A 15,828-nucleotide genomic window follows, 5' to 3' on the forward strand; every position below is an offset into this window, starting at 1 on the left:
TTGGTAAAGGTGGAGCTGTGCCCATAAAGTTGATGAAGAGGTGTAAAAATGTCTTGAAGGGTGAAGCTATGGCTGTGTTTTCCTGTGAAGTCATCAAACTGGGTGGTTAGTGCAGAGTGTGCAGAGTAACTTCAATTGTTTGTTTTTGTATTCTTTCAGAAGGGGTAGCTCTGTTGGCAGCAGTGCACGCCACTGATTTGCTCAAGTTTGTGCAGCTCTCTAGAAATAGTTTTCTTACTTAGCCCACCACTGAAGTGTCTATAGGCCTGTAACTTGCTTTGCTGTTGGCTTTCAGTTACTGTTGTTGGGATTGTATAAGATACAGCAATAGCTGTTTCTCAGAAATTCAGGGCAGATAAGTTAACTAGAAATCATCAGAAATTAAGAATATACATGCCAAAAGTCATTCATCTTCTGCCACCTAGGAATGAATGAATGAAGGACATACATTCTCATTTAATTGAGAATTCTGAGCTTTCAGTGGGCAGGGGGATAAAAGAGCTACTTATTTAATAGTGTTTTTAAAAGAGGAGTATGTTCAATAAAGTGTATGTGTTCACAGTATTGGGGAAGCAAAACCAAGCTTTATGGTGTTGTATTTATTTCTCAGTCAGTTTACAGACTGCTCAGGCAATCAGCAGAGCAGGTGTCACCAGGTGGCCCAAAGCCAGTGGTGCAGAGAAGGAAGGAATCCACCTGTTCAGGCCTTCTGGGATTTAGCATCACCTTTGAGTCAGTGCAGACTGCTTTTGCTGGGGAAGTGCTATGAGACAGGTGGAGACTGGGGATAACATCATTGTTGGTTCAATTCAGATTGTACCTGTCTTATTTCAGAAGATGAATGTAGATAATTGATCAGCTTGAGAGTGAGATTTGGTATCTTTCTAGCATAGGCCTGGAAAAGTGCCTTTGCTTTTTTGTGATAAAGAACTATGTGTAAGGTCTTAATTAAAAAGAATTTTCCCTTGTGAAAAGGTGTCTCTAGCTTTTGACCAGTCAAACATTTGCTGTGTTTTCTGTGACTTCATCCTGTTACTACAGATGCTGACGCATAATCAGACGTCTGCCTCAAAGTCACACATGCTCTGGGAGCTAAAGGGACTGTACAGAGAGCTTCCCAATTTCTTGGTGATACTGCTTCTGTCACCAAAACTTTCATGAGTCATCAGATATTGTCACGTTTTGGTTATGCTATAAACAAGACCCAGGTTGAATTTTGAAAGTATTAATAACCTTTATAGGAACTTACTGTAAATGTGTCATGTTCTTTCCAGAAAAAATTTCTTGTGATTGTTTCAGTTTGACTGTAGTGCCATTTGTTTGCCTTTCATTATGGATGAATCATCAAATAGCTGAATGTAGAATCGAATTTGACTGAGGTCAAATTCTTGTAAGAAGCTGTGGCTTTTGCTCTAGCCTCTTCACTGAAAGACACGTTTTGCATCTCCATGCCCATTATTTGTGCTGTCATAGGAATTAAACCCAATTAGGATGACACCAATTTTCTTTTTCTCATTTTCCTAACCTCTGTTTTATTACCCAGTGGATGCATGCAAACATCCAGGGATGGTGTTAACAGGAGGCAGAGAACCACAAGGGACTTTTCTCTGCAGCCCCTTATGTATTAATTTTTTTCCTTCAGGTTTTTGCTATCTAAAGAGATATTTGTTCTGGCTATCTTTTAGCTTCTGCAGTTGGAACAGCTGTTTTCATTGGCCTTCAGAGAGACCAAGGGGCACTTTGATGGCCAGTGACACTCTGGGAAGTCCTTCCATGTGTGCTGTTTCTCACTGAGTGTTGTGAGTGTGCAGCAGCTGAGCAGGATGAGAGGGCACCAGGACAGCACAGCAGCATTACTGATGCACCACTTGCTCTCAATGATTTGTGGGTGTGGCTGTAATGTGTGTGAGGAGGAAATGCTGCTGTTGCAAAAGAATCAGATGAACTCACAGATCTTGAGCATCATTTTTCATTTATAATTGTGTGTACTTGTACAATCTGCACATAACAATAAAAACACTACAGTGAAGCTGAGGTGAAGTTTGGGTAATGTTTCAGTCTAGAAGTTTGAAATAAAGACTTTGGAAAGAGTGAAAAAAGTATCTAGATAATCTCTTTAAAATGTCTAAATTTGGCATATTGGATTGTTTCCTATAATGCTGAGACTTAAAGATGTGTTATCTTTAGTAAAAAACATCAGTAAAATTTTGCATGTGAAATTCAGTAGAAATTTGTTAAAATGTACATGTAAGTTCCTAACAGCATGGAGTTGTATCTTCATTTTCTAAATCTTCAATATGTTGGTTTTGTGACCACTACCACCGCTTGGAAATTCTCTGTGTATGACTATGGAGACTATTTAGTTCTTTCTGGTCGGGTTACCAGGGCTGTTCTCCCTTTTCAGTGCAGTTCCACAGAATAGTGAAGTTAATACTCTAGGTGGCTGACATGAGTTCACCAGGTGAGCTCAGCTTAGCTTGTGGAGCAGGTAGTGTCTAAGGGCTTTAAAAATGTCCAGCAAAGATGTGTTATGTTGAAATCAATTTGTGCAACAATATATACTTGGAAAAAACACAGCTAAGAGAGTGGAAAATGAAAATAGAAAGGAGTGGATTGGATTTTCTTTTTAATAAAGGAGAAAGTGTAACTAGGAGGGATATAACTTGAAAGAATTGTGTGAATTCACAATTCATATTTTTAGTATTAAAAAATTATAAGAATGAAAACCCCAAAATATTTAGATTATGTTTTAAGGCTTTGATGAATGATGCATAGACTAAAGGAGAAGGAATATTTAATCAGTGTCAAAGCAAAAATGTTATTTGGTCACAGCATTGCTAAACAGGCTGTAAAAGAAGAGTATGTGACGTCATTTTTGCTCTCTTAGCAGGTCAAGCAGATCAAAGCTATATAAACTACAACATATCCAGTCAGGATGCAAAACACTTGAGATAAAGCTCATTAAACCACCCAGGGTCTATGCTTCATGGTTAATTAATGTTGAGGATTCTTTTAGATCAGTATGCAGTGCTTGTTGGTTTAGGGGTTACTGGTTTTTTTTTTTAATCATATTACTTCTTTTGGAACAAAATTAGTAGTTTTCAATCTGCAGGTAAATTTTTCATATGTAGAAATGGACTAAATATACTGGATCTACTGGAGTATTTTACTCAGTTCTGCCATGGGCAGAACTGGTCAAACTGGTAGAAAACCAGCCCTCTAAACTGATTTTGAGGTGTGTTTCCTTCGTGTATCTAAGCCAAACAGGAAGGGGGCTGGATTCCTAAGAAGCTGACATCTGATGTAGATAGCACAGAGTTATTTTTTTTCCATCATAATGCTGCAGAAAAGTATTCCAGGGTCAGAGTGTGTAGAGGGTATGACAAATGGATGCAGAACAGTAACAGTAGTGTCTTTTGGAAGTAACTTTTGGAATAAAACAGTAAAACTTGTTCTGCTTTTCTCTCCATCCTCACAGGCACATGATACTGCAGAGATTCAAAATCAGAAGTAAATCAGCTGGACAGTTGCCTCCTGCCTTCCCAAATAGGCAAACATATTAGAAACAGAAGAAGGGGCCTACCTACCTCATTCCTGTGAGTAGCTATAAACATCCCCTCCACCTCTCAAATCAGCATCTGCCAGGTAGCTGGTTTGGAAAGCTAAGCATAAGGATGTGGTGAAGAAAACAAAACATTTAATTTGTTTTCTTGTTGAAAACAATTAAATGTAGCCAACCAAAGAAACCAACTAAAATTATTAACAGGCTACCAGCATGCCTATTGCCTGTGGCTACACAGAGCTGATGGATGATGCATTGCTACTCATTAAATGAACCTTTATCTGTGCTTCCTAAAGCTTGCATACTGCATAAGTTCCTAAAACCATCCCTATCATTGCCATGTTGAACTGATGCTGCAGTTGATGTGTCACTGCAGAAGCTGTTTGGGGCTTACTTCTTTGCTTCTGTATTTCTTAGCAGTTCATTCTGTAATAATGTGGTGTAGCCCATTGTGAGGCTTGAACAGAAGATGCCCAGAGTGACCCCTTGGTCAGGGCAGTGAGCAGAACAATGTTTGCTGAATAGCTGCTGTGTAGCTGAAACTCGTGCTCTGAACTGCCTTTTCCTTGCTGGCTTCTCTGTTCTTTCTCCAGGGAGAAGGTGGGTTTGCTGGTGTGGATACTGCCTCGTTTGCTTCACCAAAATGAGTTAGGGCATGCAGGAGAGAAGAGAGACTTTTGCAAGCAGAACCTATCATGGTGAGTCAGATTTTGTCCCTGCTTTTGCTGTAAGAGCTTCTCAGTGGTGCTACATTGCTTAAACCAAACTGTTCACACAGAATTCTCTCCTCCCTGGAAGTATGTTACACATAACACATCCTTGGCAGCAGTGCTGGATTAAGAGGTTCTTCCCTACTGCTTTTGTCTCCCCTGCCCCATGAGGTCCACAAAAGTGCTTGGGGGACCTTCAGCAAACTAAAGCAGCAAATTGAATGGAGCTGAAAATAATTACTCTCTACCATGTATGCATGAAAAGTATGAGAAGCTGTGGTCTGTGGCTTTTATTTGGAACCACAGCATCTGTCTTGAATATTATCCTAATATTATGTAAATGTGAACTTTATTTTTAATTTTGAGTTGTTAAATACCCCCTAAAATACCTGAAAGAGATTAATTCTGCATGACTATAGATGAAGTTTCAGTCATTGTTCACTGTGATTGTGAAGGAGTCCCAGGAGTGCAGTCCTAGTCCATAGCACTGCAGGATGGACATTCTATCTGCCTGGTATCTTCATGTAATGGATTTATTTCTAATTTTGAAGCTTAACCTTAGGTTTGAAATTCACTGCAAACAACTTGCTCAACAGCAATAGGGAGTAATGAAACATAGTTTGTTATAGAAGCGTTGCCCTTCTCCCTTCTCCTCATGGTGATAATTCTGTCTCATGTCTTGCCTTCTTTATTGCCTTCAATTCTCCAGGTTTTCCCAGCCTTCCACTTCTGTATTATCTCAGTTTTCACATCATCTCAATACCTTGTATGGATGTGTCAGGTCAAGCTTCTGGGCAGAGGGTTCCCACATACTGCACTCAAACAGGCCTAAGCACTTGTGTGTCTACAAATGTGACAGTTTTGAGTTGATTCAGGATCCATTTAAACAAAAACAAATGCAATATTTTCTGAAAAACGTTTACTTTCAAGAAAACCTCCATACCAAATGTGTGTAAACAGACTGGATTGTGTGTGGATAAGCAAAAAAGCAAAGTTAGAGTTCACAAATCTTTCTTTCCTACTTTCAAGCGTTAATTTCTCCAGTTCCTGTGTTGTTTTGGGGGTATTTTTTTTGTTGTTTTTGTTTTGATTTTGGGTTGGTTTTTTGTGGGTTTGTTTTTTGGTTTGGTTTTTGGGGGGTTTTTTTGGTTGTTATTTTTTTGTCTCTGACTGCCAGAGGTCTCTGCTTGAACACAGTTTCCATGTCTGTCTCTGCTTGAACACAGATTCTTTGTCTCTTCCTTTCAGAAGTGGGACTTGATGTTCCAAACTGTCTTAAGGCTCTTGAACTATTGCTGAGCTCATCAGTTCTCTCTATAGCTGATGCACAATTTTTTTCTAAGCTCCACCCTCCCCTGTGCATACTGGATTTTATTTAAGCTTTTGAGGATTAAGTATGGTATTAGTAAAACCTTTGGGATTCTTGCTGAGAATTGTGTAAGTATCCATTTTGATCATGGAGAAGCAGCAGTATCCGTGTGTTGAATATAGAATTTTTCCTTTGGAGCCATTGTCACTTCAGAAGTCCTTGTGAGTTTGGACACTGCACTCAGCATCTGTGAGTCCCTGTCTTTCTGCTTGGGTGTCACACTACTTTGATTTGTCCTTGCCAGATCACCAGCACTGAGCAGATTGCATTGCTCTGTTCTGCTGGACAAAGTCAATCCATGTTAATGGCTTCTTTAATCTTTTAAAAAAGTGATTATTTTATTTGGGGCAGTGGCTCCAGCCAATTCCATTCTCTTGCTAGGGATAGTAGTCAAATAGAGATAAGCAGTGCCTGCATAAGACAAGTCAGACTCGAATCTTGCCTCGTTTTGTGCCTAATTTAACTGAAAAAAAGATTCTCAACTTGGTCCTCAGAAGTTGTAACATTGCATGGCTAATGTGGTTTACCTTCTCCAACCTTGATTTCAGGTAATACTGGTTAGCCCTCTCTATACTATTAACTCTTATGTATCTAATCTAAACCAGATTTATCCAATGTATCTCATTTGTGCATCTGAATTGTCTAATTCTACTGTATACTTCTGTTAGATTTTGAGTTTTAAGGTCCAGAAGAGGGGGAAAACTAGTGTAGACCAAGGAACCTGCAGACTTGAGGAAATTTAATTATCTATTATCCACCTTGCATAAGTTCTTTTTAACGGTATAAGTCTCTTTTAAGCTACTAATTGTTTTTGTAAAAATAGATCCTCCTTGGATATTTCTTTTACCAACTTCACAGAACTTATTTCTCTGTGTGTCCCCTGATGCCCTGGTTTAGATGGCTAAATCTTCATGTCACAGGTGCTGTTTGTTGCTGCCTTGAGCTGTGGGAGCCCTTCAGGTCCTACTGAGCTCAGTGTCTACTAGAACAAGGTGCTGTTCTGGCTTGTAAATAAACCCAAGTATCTCACCCTTCCTCTACAGCCTCCTGGGTGCTTCTCCTTTGCAAAGGAATTTCCAGGTTCTACTTTGTTTTACACATCTGTATCAGGCAGCTGCTTTTTCCAGCAGGGCTGGGGACAGCATCACCCAAAGCACAAGCAACTCCTGCCTACGAGTTGTTAGCAAACTGCCTTCTTTGGGATGTAGGCCATGTCCCAGAAGTTTTCTGTAGTGAGGAGGTGGTTATCACTTTTAATTTTCTGATGCAGTTACTATAACTTGTAGTCAGAGTGATAAGACACAAATGTTATTCCAGTTTATTTAAGTTCCATCTTGGTGGTTGCTGTGGTAGTATTTTTACAGAAGTTGGCTTATTATAGAGCAGTGGCATTTGGTTTTGCAAGTAACTGGGACACATTACCTGCCACTACAGGCAGTTTACTCTTGAATTCATCATTTGGCAGTTACTGTTCATTTTAGGCTGATTTAAGATGATGTACCGTTTGATTATAATATGAATTTCAATATTGAATTTGTCCTAGGAATCCTCATTAAGATACAATTTATAAAGACTAACTGCTGTATTAGGGTACTTGGGCAGCTCTGCCTGACGTGGGTGGAAGTATAACTGTGTTGTAATTACAGACAATGCTCTGTCATTTTCTGATTTAATTTCTAGTTGGATTGGTTATTTTAATAACTGTCTATTATCAGTTATATTACATAATAGCAACAATATTGTTATGGCCTGAGGTACATACTGTGACTGAGTGCAAACATCGAGATGTAGAAAACATAAACATTCCAGTTAGTGCTCTCCTACATGCCTGTACAGCTTTCATCACTTATTTTGTCCATATGAACTAATTTATTCAGTTCTCATGAAAGCAAAATCCTTTTGCTATATTTTAGAAGTAAAATATTTCTAAGTCCTATTCCACAGTGAGAAATTAGATTAATTCTCTTTTGCACAAACTGTTTAAATCCTGTTTTTTACCACTGAATCCATGTCTCTAAAGCACAAACTTCACAAAGCCTTTCAGGCCAGTGTATTTCTTCTCTTAGCCAGTACTGTCCAAGGTAGGTTCTCATGGAATTTCAGGAAATTTTTGTTTGTCTCTAAGATTTCTTTTTCATAGTAAACCTGTTTTTCCAAGGTAGGTAGTTCTAGACCTCAGTGAAAAGAATTAAATGTATCCTTTAAGAAAATGTTCTCACTGGACAATCTAACCATTTAATTGAAAAATATGGACTGGTTCAGTTCAGAGCAAGAACCTGTCAGTCTACAGAAATAAATCTTAATCTAAGAATCTTAATCCATGAAAATTATCAATATAGAGCAGTAGAAGGATACAGTTTAAGTGTTTGATGCAGTATACATTGATAGTATTTATACACTCCTTTTATAGTTATTTAGCATGAAGTCCATGGGAATTTCTATTTCATTGGTTTTGCTGTTAATAATACCATGTGCATATTAGCATGGTGTCTGCAGACAAAAATAGACAGTGGCTGCATGATGAAAGCATGATCTTTGTCTCTCTTGAGATATTACTATTTAGGTAAGATGATTAGAAACTCTTTAATTTCTAATGACATTTAAACCTTTAAAATAAGAATGGTTCAAAATAAATACATCCATCTGTTCTAGATGCTGCATGGGTTCTGTAGTAGAGTTTTAGCATTGCACAACTAAATTATGGCCCAGCCTAAGTTCATTCAGAGTCATATTTATCATTAAATTCACGTGGTTTTGAATTACCTCTCCTGCAAAGCCAGAAAGGATTTCAGTAAATTAGACAAAAGCTATCCATCCCTGATCTCTCAGTGTTTTTAGTGTATATAAGGGCAGAGAGCACATGGCTGGAGAAGCTGGCACTGTATTGCTAAAAGAAGAAAGAGCCAGTTCATAGAGAAGACAGGGAATACCTTGTTTCCAAGTAAGTAATCTCCTCTCACTTTTTTTTTTTTTAACTACCTCTGTATATTTAAAGCATGAAAAACTGACATCATTTGTTTCACAAAGATGTTGAAAATCTTTGGAAACTTTACTCAGAGAGAATAAAGTTTTGAATAACTAAAATAAATTACAGTGTAAATTAGACCAGCAAGATTCTAAAAGCATCTCTTCATGGAGCACTCAATTCTTTACAGGGGACTAGAAGAGCCTTAATACTCTTATAAGCTGAAATGACATTTGGCAAATAGTGAATTTCAAGGCTGAAAAGGGTCAAACAAACACTGTGGTGAAGCTCCAGATACTTATTTCCTGGTCACATTTTGCTAAATTTGAAACTGAGTCTACATCCATTGCAGAATGTGTACTGCATGTAATTATATTCCCAATATTGTTTCACTGGAGGCTATGAGATTTGACTGTTTAATTTGTGTTATTTATTATTGCTGTGTTACAAAACTGAATTGTGTACTGCTGGTATAATAAACTACCAAATGCCTTATCAAATGGGCAGGGATTAAAAGGATGTCTTATTAAAATGTCTTGTTTGAAAAGTTATGTTAGTAATTAGATAAATTTTTATGGTGACGTATTTTTTTTCCTGAGGGAATGATCTTTCCCTCTATGCAGAAATTAAGAGAGATTTACATTCTTTTCAGCAATTGTTAACAGAGATTTTACTGCATACAAAAAATCATTTTAATATTTTTTCATTCATTTTGAAAGAATCTGGTGGATTGCTCAATACTGTGATGAGACAATTAGATACAATTTTCATTCTTGTGACAATTAAAGCATCACTGAGAAGAGGTGCCCCCTAAGAGGAAGCCAATTGTCTCTTTTGGGAAAGTTTGGCTGGTGAAGGAAAAAAATGCCTGAAATTAGCACAGTACTTCTTTTTTACTCTGCTTGATAGAAGTGCATGCACGTGTCTGGGCTAACTCTGGGATGTGCTGGTGGCTGCACAAGTTTAGAGTGTTAAAGGACAGAAATCCAAAGAAAATGATGCTTTCTTCTCTCTGCTGCTTGCAGAAAAATTTCCTGCAAGCTGATAGGATTTCCCAAATAAATTTTCTACACATGGAGCTGGTTTATTCATTCTGTGAATTCATAGATATTGAGTGTTCAGTGCATGCTGATCCTTGTGTGTTCACCAAAAGTAGATAGATGGGTCCAGATAAAATTGAAGAGATTCGTACCTTCAGCACTGAGATCTGCCTTCTATTTCTGAAAAATATTGGAGCTATTTATAAATTTGGAAGATCACAGGACTGTGTGTGGCTTATCATGCTTATGCTTGTTAGTTAAGCTTCTGATGTACTATTGTAATTAACTTTATTCCTAGCTTTCACAATCACAAGGCTGTTTTTCTATTTTTAAGGCCTTCTGCAAGAATACTGGATATTTTATCTTCACTGAAGAGCTGTGGCACATTGCAAATGATGTATAAAGCTTTAGTGTTTCTTTATTTCTCTTCAGAGTACATGGTATATCTGTGCTGTTTGATATCATAGCCAGCTCAGTAATGCCCAGGAGAAAGTTTCCAAGGCCTGGAAGGGAGAGCAAAAGTACTATGAAAGCTAAACTCATCTTTATGCATCTACCTGCAATGACCTGGGAGCTGAAAAAGTTTTCAGTGTTTTTTTCAGGCTGTTAAAAATACAGATGCAGGAGAAGGGAAAAGGCTGCAGTTTCTCCCTGCTCTTCCTTAGCACATTAACACTCCTTAGAGCAATACATGCTGTCCATTTTTCCTGCTCGGCCATGGCATGGTGAGTCTATTGACCTGTCTACAATCTTTCCATTGCCAACATTCCTTCACTCCTGCTGCTCCATGTTAGCAAGGCAAAGTGATATAGTTCCAGCAGTTCTGGTATTTTCTCAGCCAGGTTTCTCCACTAAGAAACCTGATACATCACAGATTCAGTCCTTACCTTTTTGTTTCCACATGGAAAAAAAAGGCCCTTGCTGGAGCCTTTGGTCCCATTGATCAGTGCCTCCATCTCAGTGTTTAACAGATGGATTAGTTCATTGAAGGAACTAATGTGAGCAAATCTGTCCCTTCGTAAATTCTTGTAGTGGTTTGTAGAATGCCTGATAGGACCAGAAGATTTCCAAGGTCAGCTTTCAGCGGTGACGCTGGCTGGAGTGACATTCTATTAAGTGTCTGACTTTCCAGAGGTAAAGTATTATGGGAACGTTTAATGCTTATCTCAAAGTAGCAATTGCAATTATAATATAAATTCTCTGAATGTATTTCTGTTGGAGAGATTAAACTCCATCATTTGAATTACAGAGAAGGTATAGAGCCAGATTTTGAACCTCCTGCTGGAGATGGTTTGTATAACTTTGGGCCATTTGGCTGTGGCTTTACTTCAGGAGAGTGACAGTCTAATTTAATCAAGCAGATGTGGATTTGAACATGTGGAGTAGATATTCAGTCACATCAGCTGTGTAAAAATCCACAGGGCAGATTCAGAACTGTTTGAAGTTGCCCAAGAAGTTCTTTGCAACTAAATTTCTGTTGGATGAAATCTATTTTTGGAAGTAATATTTTTTTTCTTCCTTTTATTTAAAGTTTCCAATCTATAGAGATCATAATCACAGAAAACCTTTTTTTATACATAAGAAAATAGTAGTTTCTGTGTAGTTTCCAAGTTGCATATATTACAATGCACATAAGCAGATCAATTTCTTTATTAATTAAAACACAAATACTAGTGGCATGAGTTTCATTCTGATCAAAGTTTAAATATTTGACTGTTTGATGATGGTGACCTTCTTTTCTTGACATACCACTTTTACATTGAAGCTAGTGCTTGAAAAATCAAATTATTATCAACTGGGTAAAGTTCAGCTTGTACCATTTTACATTTCAAGTATCATGAACTCCCCACAGATAGTTTGCTTTTCAGTGTGTACTGACTGCAGCTCCAAGAAATGAGCTCATTCTGTCTGTCATGAAATGGAGAACACTGCTGGGTAATCAACTGGTTCAGCAAATGGAAAAGCAAGAGGTTTTTCCCAAACATTTGTACATAAGAGAAAAGCTGACTCAAGTGAGTCAATATTGCGTGTCTGCTGGTTTTGGCTGGGCTAGAGTTAATTTTTTTCACACTGTCTGGTATGGGGCTGTGTTTTGGATTCGTGCTGAACACAGGGTTGATGATATAGAGATGTTTTAGTCATTACTGAGTGGGGCTCGCACTGAGCCAAGGCCTTTCCTGCTTTTCCTTCTTCTAGCCTGGGGAGGGATCTAGGGTGCACAGGAGGTGGTGAGGAGACACCACTGACCACAGAGATGTTCCAGACCCTGTGGTATCATGCCCAGTGTATAAATTGGGGGAAAGAAGGAGGAAGCGGGGGCATTTGGAATGACTGTGTCTCTCCCCAGCCACCATTCTGTGTGTTTGGGTCCTGCCCTCCTGGGGATGGCTGAACACCTGCCCAACCATGGGAAGCACTGAATTGATTCCTTGTTTTGCTTTGCTCTCCCTGATAAACCATCATCTCAACCCAGGAGTCTTTTAGCTTTACCAGCTCTCATGCTGGTGCTGCTGGAGGGGGAGCAGCTGAGCAGCTGTGTGGGGCTGGGCTGCTGGCTGGGGTTAAAATACCACAGCAGCACACACTGCCTGTCTGGCAGACTGACTGCTTTACTGCAAAGTGACTGACGTAAAAAATAAAGCCATCATTTTTTAAAATAGCTTTCTGCAGAGCTAAGCAGGGGAAATGGGAGTTCTGCTTCTTGCACTGTGGTTGGTCACTCCTTAAGTCACTAATTTGAAAAGCTCATATAGCTGGGTTTTTTGCAAGTGATAGAAGAAATGGTTTCAAGCCAACTCTTTTGTTTTTTCTTTTCTTGGTTGGGGTTTTTGTTTTGGGGGGCTTGAGGGTTTGGTTTTGTTTGTGGGGATTTTGTTTCGCTTGTTTGTTTTTGGTGGGGTTTGTTGGGTTTTTAAAAAATTCTTTTTGTGTGCTTTATAGTTTTGTCTGTCTGAGCATCTGTCTTCCAAACACTACTGATCTGTTGTTGTGGGACCAAATACCTGCATCAAATCATAATTTTCTCTCTTTCCTTCCCTCCCACACAGCCATTTCTGTTTCATGTAAAACCTAAATGAACTTAAAGATCTTCATTGAAATCATTCCTGTTCATCATCCACAGCTTCTTATTCTGAACCAACAGTAACAGAATTCTCTCTCTCCTCCTTGCATTTCTGGATAATAAGCAGCCCTGCTAGTCAGGCAGAGCCATTTTCTGCCATGAGTTTTTGAATAATTTCTAATAAACTGACAGTGGGTATTGTCCAAAGTGCTGAAACATTTGTTTCTAAAAATAATCAGCAACAACTCCCAATCAGCTCTGCTATGCATCTGGCTTCTGATCAGCAGCAAAGCAGAGGAATTTGATTAATGTCTTTAAAATAAATTTTAAAAAATTAAATGTATGAAAGAATAGTTTTTTGGATAGCTTAAAGGATTTTTTTAATGTATCTGTCAACTTTCCAAGACTTTTAAAACAAGAATTCATGGAAAAATACAGGTATTTCTGAAATCCCTTCAGAATCCAATTTCAGATGTTTAAAAAAATACATAAATATTTTTCTCTGCAGCAGATTAAATTGAAAGATATTTATATGCTGAAGCTTGCAGTAAGCTCTACAAATATGTTCTAATTCCTTAGAGTGAGGTTGTCATCACGTTTGTCAGTTCAGGCTCAAGGAGACTGCAAATTCTTTTGTGTTTTCCTCTGTTTTTCCTGTCTGGGAGTTCATGATGAGCTGTTTGTTTCAGAAGAGATTGTTCTTCATTGATTTTACAGGTGCTCTTTTCATATGTGAATTTGGTACATAAGTTAAAAAATGCAGGCACTGGGTTGTTTTTGGTTTTGGGTTGTTTTTTGGTTTTTTTTTTTTTTTTTTAAGCTGTTGCCTGTAGACATTATTATTCAGTGTGGTGAAGGGTTTTATTCCCCCACCCCTGGCTCTATTTTGCAATCAATAGCCTTTTCCATATGTTTTTTCCTGGCATTATGAATTTCCTAGTTGGTACAGTGCTATTTAATTCCATGTCCTGCTTTTCCATAGAATGCAATAATAGATGACGACAGTGGCAATTAGAACTAATGGGCTACTTCTTAGAGATGCTGAATATCCATTAATCCTGTTGAACTTGGTCAGAAATTAGGCTATTTTAACATAAAACTTGGAATATCTGTTAGTTGCTGTTGCTTTTTTTGTGTGTACAATTCTTGTGCATGTTTCCTTATAACACTTCCCTTGATTCATCAGCTTTTAGTACTCCTTGTTTAGCCTATTTCCTATTAATCATTATTTTTCATATTGCCTGAATTACAAGAAAAATCATAACTGTAGAGGTAGTTACAGCTTATTTATGTCTGGAGAAAACTAAATCTGTGTTACCAAATTGATTTGACTAAATGAAAGAGGGATTTTTTTTTACTGTTTAGGGCAGGTATTTTTTTAATTTTTGATGAACAACCATTCTTAATACTAGGTAATTTCACATTCATTTCACTGAATGTTTTCCTACTGCAGGACTTTTCAATGAATTATGTAGTCTAAGTGAAACACACAGTTGCTATACTTATTTTATAAATCTTCAAAATGTTGTGAAATGAATCATTCTAGATGCCATGTCTCAAATCTTTATTTCCTCATTTATATCTCTGTTTTAAAATCTTGGAGATTATATTAAATGATAGGCTTTTTTTAGGTTAAAAAGGAATTAAGTCTTCTATTCTTCTTAGTTTCATTTTCTAAACGGAATGCAGTAACTGAGGAACATCATGTTTCACAGAAATAAGGGTGGGAGTCTCAGGGTTGGGGGAAATTACCCAATTCTGTTTTGCTGCATGGTGTGTGTGTTCTTCCCTGCTGGAGCTCATTTAGCTCAGCACACACCAAGCTGATATTCCAGCTTCTGCTGAATTCCAGCACATTTCACATAGCTTGCTTTTCTTTCTAACTTATGTGCACCTAAGGACTTAGAAGGACTTGCTTTTTGTACATCATATGAGTTTCAGAAGTTCACTCCTGCTGCTAATTTTAGGGTACTTGTAAGAGAGAGAACTTTCTCATCAGTCTGTCACTGAAGCTGTGGGATGAGCCAGTTGAGAGGATCAGTATTTTTAAGAGGAATGTGGAAGAATCACCAGTATGTGTTTTGCCTTGATGTGAAGAACAATGTCGCGTGCAGAGTAACAGACAGTCAAGCCTTGTGTTTAAAACACCAGCTGAATTGTCTCCATAAAGGCATGGATGTGCTGCAGACTCCATTTTTAAAGACTACACTGAACCCTTAATCGCTGACTGTGCACTTGACATACAATTAAGCATTTGAGCTTTCCTCTAATCTCTGTGTACAGGAAGATAAAGGATGCTTGGAGACTTGTATCAGTAAGACTATTTATACAGAGCTCATTCTGCTAACACTTTTGATGTCCTTTAAGCTTCTGCCTTCACATCCCTGTCAGCTCAATCCACTGCACACATTTTCTGAGTCAAACTGGCATAAGCTGGGAAGGGAGAAATGTGTTCACATGCAAGAACACTGGTCACAGTAAGACTTTTCTAGCAGGAGGAGAAATCCTTTTTTTCATCAGTAACTTGTGACAGACTCTACAGACTTAGGACATAGATAAAGCAATAGGTGTTCCTCATGCAGTGATTATAAAGAGATTTGAAGTGATGAAGGTTCAGAAAAAGAAAATAACCTGAGTTTGTGCCAGCACTTCAGAGTGTGCTCAAGAACTTGTCTTTGAAAAGTTACATCATTGAGGTGCTGCCTTACTCTGGGGAATGACAACTGTCACAGATCTGCAAGAACATGAAACATTAGCTAGTCATGAATCTTCTGTAGCTGAGCTGTAGACAGATGCTGTGTGTCAAATTTTGCATCCTTCCCCCCCATAGTTTTCACCACAGACATCTGCAGGACACAGACACAGTTCCATAGCTAGAATAGAATTATCATTTTTTTAGTACTTGTCCTTTGTCCTTAAGAAGACCAGTACCAACAGTGGCTGTCTTTATAATGGAAAATCCTTTCTGCTGGTGGTCTTGTTATTATTTCTTGAATGTTATTGCTTCCCTATTATTAGGGATAATTTTCCCACATATGTTGCTTGAGCTAAATTAAATAATTGCAAAGAACCAATGAGCAGTGGGCAAGGCCTTGTACTGAATGTAGAACTTGCACTGAAG

The 15,828-nt window shown here is 38.1% G+C and overlaps 1 protein-coding gene across 11 annotated transcripts in view; it reads left to right on the forward strand.

Moving 5' to 3' along the window:
• OTUD7A (OTU deubiquitinase 7A) overlaps positions 1–15,828 on the forward strand; it is a 138,242-nt gene that overhangs the window by 68,222 nt on the left and 54,192 nt on the right. For 9 of the 11 annotated variants that reach the window (XM_064388534.1, XM_064388536.1, XM_064388537.1 and 6 more), the window contains 2 exons: positions 3,479–3,596; positions 4,156–4,260. The gene's annotated coding sequence lies outside the window, so the exon portion shown is untranslated. Of the gene's footprint in view, positions 1–3,478; positions 3,597–4,155; positions 4,261–8,479; positions 8,583–10,352; positions 10,372–15,828 lie in introns of those variants that run through there. The other 2 variants (XM_064388541.1, XM_064388542.1) reach the window with 2 other exon arrangements.

The sequence above is a fragment of the Passer domesticus genome, chromosome 14, assembly GCF_036417665.1.
Source record: "Passer domesticus isolate bPasDom1 chromosome 14, bPasDom1.hap1, whole genome shotgun sequence".
Lineage (NCBI taxonomy): Eukaryota > Metazoa > Chordata > Aves > Passeriformes > Passeridae > Passer > Passer domesticus.